Here is an 8,422-nt window from a genome sequence, read left to right as displayed (position 1 = left end):
TTAGTATTTAAAAAGTAATATAAATCACAATAATTAACAACTGCAAATATTTTTATACACATTTCATTAATCTAAATATAATTATATATGCCTAACTAAGATATTATCAATCAAACAAATGAAACTTTTAATTAAATGATAAAATTATACATAATATAAAATTTTCAAAACATTTGGCCCGTGCGCACGGCTTAGCCAACTAGTTTGTCAAGAAGCCACGGTTTACAAGATTCCACCCATTTTATTTACATGGAACAAATTTGATACATCCTCGGGTGGAGCTCTGTAGAATAAGAGACATGTTGATTAAAATGGACAAATTAAGATCAAAGAGGATACATTAAGCTATAAAAACAGTAATAATTATTTGTGAGTACATATGAAAATGAATTGCAAGAGGGACACAAATCACCAATACACCATTTTGTGTCACTTAATATAGAAAAAACAATATACAAATTTACGTCAAAAACCACTAAATGTTTTAAGCATATACTGAGGAAAGGTGACGACTTTCAGATATCATTGTCTTCTACGAAGATAAGTCCACTAATTCAATTCTGTTTTAATTTTTACCCTCCCTTCTAAGGCAACGTTGGCAAATAAATGTAGTGAGATTTGGACAATAACAGCTTAGAAAATGACATTTTAGAAAGATGCCTATTCTGTGGCTCATGAAGGTTGAGAACAGAGAAGGGAGCAAACATATCAGACAGGTGCAAATTATTAAGATGAAAGAATACATGCTACAAATGAAAAGATTTAGTCAACACATGATATTTAAGACTAAGTGAGATCAAAGAGCAGAAAGTAGATGCATTCCACAAATATTCTAGTTCATTCCTCTTCAAGAATAATCATCCATAATATCAATTGAACCTCCCAAAGAACAGAAGCTGACGACAACTGACTTATTTGCGACAAGTTGGTCGCTCACAGTCGCACTTTAACTTATACAACTACTTGAATCAACACTCAAGAACAACATAAGCCGCTTAAATATCCAAAGAAGATTACAAAATGAATACCTCTTGATAGAGTGGTGACATAATCCAAATATCAAGATATTATGAATTATTGGGGCATATAGAAACATTAATTCAACATTAACGCCTATCGAAGGCCACTGATTCAGTAGAGAAGTGATACTTCACTCGTGATAGAACAGAATCATGGGCAGGATCATAAGGATGGTCCTTTGAAGGATCTCCAAAAAGGCCGGAATAGGTTTATTGTAATTATCAACCGAAAATCTTACCATGTTGGCCCCCTGAAAAAAATAAACGAGGAGGAATGAATTGTGTGAAATGCCAATTAACTCTACTTTGGACCCTTATTTTCGGTGAGTCTACAAGTAAAGAAAATGGAGACCACTAGTTCCCACCAGATATAAAACTACAGCCTAATAATTTAAAGTTCTTGCAGTAGATAACGAAACTCCCCCACTATGACAGACTCTGAGAAAGGACCGAACCATAAGGGTCTATTGTATGCTGCCTTATCCTGCATTTCTGCCAAAAACTGTTTTCACAAGGGTCTATATTACACAATGTTAATTGGATTTACTTGATTGAAATAGAACTGGAGTACAAAAAAAGTAAAAGGCATTTTGACCACAAGCTACATTCTTTAATGTATCTAAAAACAATAATACTTCTAAGGACAGATGAGAACCGATAAGTGTAAAACTCATGTAGTTACTAAACCAGGGTCAGCTAAGTTTGATTCGACAGAGAGAGGGAGAGAATTGACTGCTTATGGTCCAACACTTTTTACTCAATTAATCCGGAAAAAAGTAATGATGATCCAGAGTTTGTACATTGGTAAGGTGAAATGTAATCCCCAATGGGGAGAATATGGGTCATGACATAAAACTTTATTCTGAATTATACTTCAATTCATATCTTATTTCTGTAATATAATACACCAAAACATACAAGTACAAATGGAAAAGTTGAAATACCTGCCGTGTTTCCGAGCTGCAGTACTAATTTGTTTTTCCTTTGGCTCCAATATAGCACTAAAAAACCTGACAAACTCAAATTCTATATTTACTCGACCAATAATCTCACAATCGAAAAAAGCCAAAAGATATATCTTCTTACAAACAAATAAAAATCAAAAGGCAAGTATTTCAGGCAAAATAATGCCGAGATGTTCACTCAATAGGCCAAGGCTATTGGTAGGGTGCCGCCTCGGCGTACCAACCTTCAGAGAGGGTGCCAAGTGCACATTCTTCTGGTTAAAACAAATCAACACTAATAGTATGAGAACGTACATTCAGTCTAATATAATGTTATTAAACTAAAGCATTTTCTTCAGAATTTGACAAGGAAGGGAATTCTCGCACTAATTCTACTATTTTTTATTTTTTCTATTTTTTGTATTTTTTTATGATTTGTTTTATTTTATCTATTTCTTTTTTTCTATCTATCTTTTCGTTTTCTCTTTCTATTCTTATCATGACTGTCAACTTATCTTCTAATTTTAATTCTTTTTTTTTTAACATTAAATATAAATATTCACCTATTTTCTTATATCTCTTCCTAAATTAGAGAATACTATTTTTATTTTTAATCCTTCATAATTTTCATATGATTTTTCGTCTATTATAAATTCTTATTTTTTCATTTTATTTAAATATATATAGGTTATGATGGTATATATATTCTAGACTATCTATTGTTTATATATTTTCATATCATGTTAAAGTTCTTTTATGAATAATCTTTCTTTATTGTATGTTAGAGATAATTGTGTATGTTCTATATTGTATGATTTTACTTGTTCTAACCATTTTATTCCTAATATTATTTTTGTTTTTTGCATTTCTTCCTTTATTTCAAATTCTATTTTTATTTTGCTGACTCCTATTATTATTTCTTTTTTTTGTCGTATCTTTAATGTTTATTAAACTCCTTAGTAGATCTGGGCATATATTACTATTAAATTTTATTTCTTCACTTTTTACTAGATATTTTGCTATATAATTTTCTTCTTATCCTGTGTTTAAGACTATTAAATATTCTTTTTTATTTATTGTTCCTGTTATGTAATATTGATTTAAATTAACTGTTGAAATTGTTTCATAACTTGTTCCTTTTTATGAGCTTGATGATTCTAGTTTTTCATGAGCTATTCTTTTTGTTGTACTTATTCTATCATTTATTATTTCTAAGTCTTCTTCTATATTTATGTCTTTGTAACTATAATCATTCTTATCAATTATTTTTACAAATTGTTCAAAAGGACTTTCTATTTGTATTTTATTAATTTTATTTTTTCCTGTTATTTTATATTTTGTTGTTAGTACATATAGATTTTTACATCTTGCTATAAATATTTTACTTCCTAGGGTTAGTTCTATTCCTGATATTTTCCAATCTAATACTAATGATTTATCTATATTTTTATCTGTTTTGCTACTGAATAATTCACACTTATTATAAATTTAAATTTTTGGTATATTAAATTTCCTTTTATTGCTGTTATTATACTTTTTTCAATAGGTTTTATAATTCTATCATCTGCTAAATATAATTCTATTGGTGTAACTATTCCTTCTCTAAAACATGCTTTTATTAATATCGCTGTTCCTCCAAGGTGTATATATTTTATTGGGTCTTTACTTTTTACATTGTTTATTTCTTTATTAGTTATTTTTTTTATCACTAGTGGTATACTAGCTTTTCCTTTTGCATATCTACAATCTATTATATATTTTTTTTGGCTTACTACGTAGTATTCTTCCTTTTTTCTACTAAATATATTTTTTATTGTTGGTATTTTAAATATTTTTTCTACACTTAAGTCAAACTCTTTTCCTTTTATTTCGTCAAATATATTACTGTTAAATATTATTTTTTGATTTGTTTCTTCTTTATTTAAATATTTTTCCTTTGTTATTATTTTTATATCTTCTTCAGTTATTTGATTCATTTTTATATCTTCTTCAGTCATTTGATTCATCTAATTCACTATCTATTTATTATCTGTTTCATTCTCTGAAATTTCATATATACTATCTTCACTTTCTAATTCATAATCTATATAATCTATCTGCATATATTTTGTATTTTCCATCTTTATTTCTGATATTTGTTTATTTTTTGGATTTTTTGGTAATTTACAATCTCTAGCTAAATGTCCTAGTTTTTCACAATTATAACAAGTACATTCTTTTATAGATTTCTTTTTTCTATATGGTCTTTTATGTTTATAATTTTTTACATAATATCTTTTTCTTTGTTTCTTATATTTATATTTCGATTTTTTGTATTTCTTATATTTCTTATATTTCTTATGTCTTTTTCTTTTCTTATAATATCTTTCTTCACATCCAAATTGAGGTGCTATTTTATCTTTGCAACATGTTAAATTTCTTATTGATGTTTTTTCTATTTTTATTTCTTCTCTATATTTTTCACATAGATTTCTATACCATTGTTGTAAAAATTTTATTCTTGTTCCTAGGGTATCTACTATTTTTGCTTCATCCCAACTTTTTATTATTTTTGAACTAAATGGTTTAGGTAATTTACTAAAATATAATTTTCTTATTTCTTTACTTTCTTCTATATTATATGTTCCTTTATAATAATATTCTTTAAATGCGCACGTATACTCATCTATATAGCACATATTATATATTGCTAATTTTAACATTAAATTTCTATTCGTATCTTTCTCTTTATTTTGCTCTTCTTCTTCTTCTGTTGTTATACTACTAAATTCTTCTCTTCTAGCTATTTCATATTTTTTCAATATTTCTGTTGGTAGTATTTTAGTAGGTATTGATATTCCTTCTGTTTTATTATCAGATCTTAATACTTTTTTACTTGCTTCGACTAGGTTTAAAAATCATAATTTTACTGTTCCTATTAATATCTTTTCTATATATTCCGGTGTATTTGTTGTATCTATTTTATTACCTAATAATTATTTTGACATTTATCCTACCCATAGTTGTATTATTTTATTTGTGTCTATTACACAGTCTAAATCAAAAAAGTTGTAATTAATTATTTATTTTGGCGTTCATTTATTATATTAATCCTTTGGATTATATCTTTTAAACTTATTTTTGTAATTATAGGTTGGTTTTCTTATTTCTGATGTACTAGGTATTATATTTTTATCTAGAGTATTTACTTTTGTATTTATTAGTTCTAGATTTTCTTTATTAATTACTTGTTATTTTTCATTAATTTCTAGTTTTCCTATGTTTTCTAGAATTACTATATATGTTTCACTATCTTTCAAATCATAATTATTTGTTTCTTCAACATCTATTGTATTATTTCTAATCCACTGGTTTCTGGTTCTTTACTTTTTATTTCTAATTTTTTTTAAATTGATTTATCCAATTAATAATTTTTGTTCTTTATCTTTTTCTTCTGTTTTCTTTCTTTCTTTTTTCATACAAGTCTTTTAGTATTTGTAATTCTTTTTCTAATTCAGCAATCCTACTATTTTTAGTTTCTTCTATTTTTTGTATTTCTTTTGTGGTTTGTTGTTTTATTTTATCTATTTCTTTTTTTCTATCTATCTCTTCGTTTTCTTTTTCTATTCTTACCATGACTGTCAACTTATCATCTAATTTTAATTCTTTTTTTCTAATATTAAATATAAATGTTCATATATTTTCTTATACCACCTCCGTAAATTAGAGAATACTATTTTTATTTTTAATCCTTCGTGATTTTCATATGTTTTTTCGTCTATTATAAATTTTTCTTTGTTCATTATATTTAAATGTATATAGGTTATGTTGATATATATATTCTAGACTATCTATTATTGATTCTAAATTTGATATTTCTTTTTTTTGTGCATTTATTGAGTTTTTACTAACTCCGACAATTATGTTATACTGTAGTCTTTCTATCCTTATTTTTAGTTTTTTTTTACTGTTTTTAGATATTATTTGTTTTGATTCTTTATATTGTTGTGATTTTGGTACGTTATTCATCTAAACAATATTTATAATATTTTGGTGGATATCTAAATCTAATTTTATCATAATTAATAAATTAATCAAATAAATCCAATTATATACTACTTTCGTAACTTTAATTAGCATAGGCTCTGATACCATTTGTAGGAGTGTGTGGATAACTTGGGTAAATAAATAGATGAATAGATCTATTCTCAATTGTTTTTACAAATTGTTCAAAAGAATTTTCTATTTGTATTTTATTAATTTTATTTTTTCATGTTATTTTATGTTTTGTTGTTAGTACATATAGATTTTTACATTTTGCTGTAAATATTTTACTTCATGGGTTAGATCTATTCCTGATATTTTTCAATATAATACTAATGATTTATCTATATTTTTGTCTATTGTTGCTACTGAATAATTCACACTTATTATAAATTTTAAATTTTTGGTATATTAAATTTCTTTTTATGGCTGTTATTATACTTTTTCTATAGGTTTTATAATTCTATCATCTGCTAAATACAATTCTATTGGTGTATCTATTCCTTCTCTAAAACATGCTTTTATTAATATCTCTGTTCCTCCAAGGTGTATATATTTTATTGGGTCTTTACTTTTTATATATTTTATTTCTTTATTAATTATTCTTTTTGTCACTAGTGGTATACTAACTACTAACTCTTTGTTTTGCATATCTACAGTCTATTATATGTTCTTTTTGGCTTACTACGTAGTATTCTTCCTTTTTTCTACTAAATATATTTTTTATTGTTGGTATTTTAAATATTTGTCCTACACTTAAGTCTAACTCTTTTTCTTTTATTTCGTCAAATATATTACTGTCAAATATTATTTTTTGATCTATTTCTTCTTCATTTAAATATTCTTCCTTTGTTGTTATTTTTATATCTTCTTTAGTTATTTGATTCATTTTTATATTTTTTTCAGTCATTTGATTCAGCTAATTCACTATCTATTTCATTATCTGTTTCATTCTCTGAAATTTCATATATACTATCTTCACTTTCTAATTCATAATCTATATAATCTATCTGCATATATTCTGTATTTTCTATTTTTATTTCTGATATTTGTTTATTTTTTGGGTTTTTTGGGTAATTTACAATCTCTAGCTAAATGTCCTAGTTTCCCACAATTATAACAAGTACATTTTTTTTTTATAGATTTCTTTTTTATATGATCTTTTATATTTATAATTTTTTACATAATATATTTTTTCTTGATTTCTTATATTTATATTTTGATTTTTTGTATTTCTTATATTTCTTATGTCCTTTTCTTTTCTTATAATAACTTTCTTCATATCCAAATTGAGGTGCTATTTTATCTTTGCAACATGCTAAATTTCTTATTGATGTTTTTTCTATTTTTATTTCTTCTCTATATTTTTCATATAGATTTCTATACCATTGTTGTAAAAAATTTTATTCTTGCTCCTAGGGTATCTACTATTTTTGCTTCATCCCAAATTTTTATTATTTTTGAACTAAATGCTTCAGGTAATTTACTAAAATATAATTTTCTTATTTATTTACTTTCTTCTATATTATATGTTCCTTTATAATAATATTCTTTAAATGCACACATACGTGGAAATCCTAAGTTTCATCCTACAGATAAAAATAATGTCAAAACGTCGGTGCAATGAGGCTGGGGAAGAGGCAAATACATATCGAAAAAGAGAGTGACAATTTGAGAAAGAGAAACATCAAACTCCAATCCAACCCACAACAGTTGAAAAATGAAATTAACAAACCCATAACCAAATTTTATATATACAGGCGGATCCTAACCCATTTGATGCCCAAAATCTTAATTGATCAACAAAAAACTAAGTGAGAAGACCGAGTGTTTAGATACAAATATCAAAGTTTCAAGCATATGACACACATTGAGAATGAGATCAAATATGCAGAAATGGAATGAGATTTTGGGCATCTTTAGCAATTTCTTCTTTCTGGTTCATAACAAAGGCAAATTACTTTTGTTAACTTCATTTAGTTGAAAATTCTATTATTTATATGATGTGTTCTCTGGACTGGTATGTGAGCTTGGCCGTGACTATTGGACCTAGGCTTATCACACAATTTAATTTCTTTGCAATCTATTCTCACTTTTTTATCCCGTGACTTGATGTTACTATTATCTATAGCCCTTAAACAATGCCTAAAAGCTGTACTTCACATCTAGTGTAACTTGAGTTTGTATGCTGTATGGGAAAATGTCTGGTCCAAATGCATAGGAGAAAAAGAAAATTTTTCTCCTTTCTTATTAAGACACCCAAAACCCAGATGTTCATGTCGGCCGAACATCTTTGAACTGCATTTTTAAATCGAAGACTAAAACTATGAAACAAAGTTAAAACTGAAACTGCAAATATTCAGATCAATGGGGAAACCCCAGAGAATTACTGCATGTCAACTGAAACATCTTTGAAGTACCAAATTAGAGTCAACA

The 8,422-nt window shown here is 26.2% G+C and overlaps 1 long non-coding RNA gene across 1 annotated transcript; it reads right to left on the bottom strand.

Annotated features, from left to right (window-relative positions):
* Positions 1–846: 846 nt before the first annotated feature.
* On the bottom strand, positions 847–2,327 carry LOC124892513. Its single transcript, XR_007050290.1, has 2 exons — positions 1,964–2,327; positions 847–1,270 (listed from the first exon to the last, which is right to left on the bottom strand). It is a non-coding gene; the product is annotated as an uncharacterized LOC124892513 (long non-coding RNA).
* Between the last annotated feature and the right edge of the window lie 6,095 nt (positions 2,328–8,422).

Source organism: Capsicum annuum, unplaced genomic scaffold, assembly GCF_002878395.1.
Source record: "Capsicum annuum cultivar UCD-10X-F1 unplaced genomic scaffold, UCD10Xv1.1 ctg4806, whole genome shotgun sequence".
In the NCBI taxonomy this organism is placed as follows: domain Eukaryota; kingdom Viridiplantae; phylum Streptophyta; class Magnoliopsida; order Solanales; family Solanaceae; genus Capsicum; species Capsicum annuum.
Note: the sequence above shows the minus strand (reverse complement) of the source record. Positions and strands in the feature narration are given on the sequence as shown.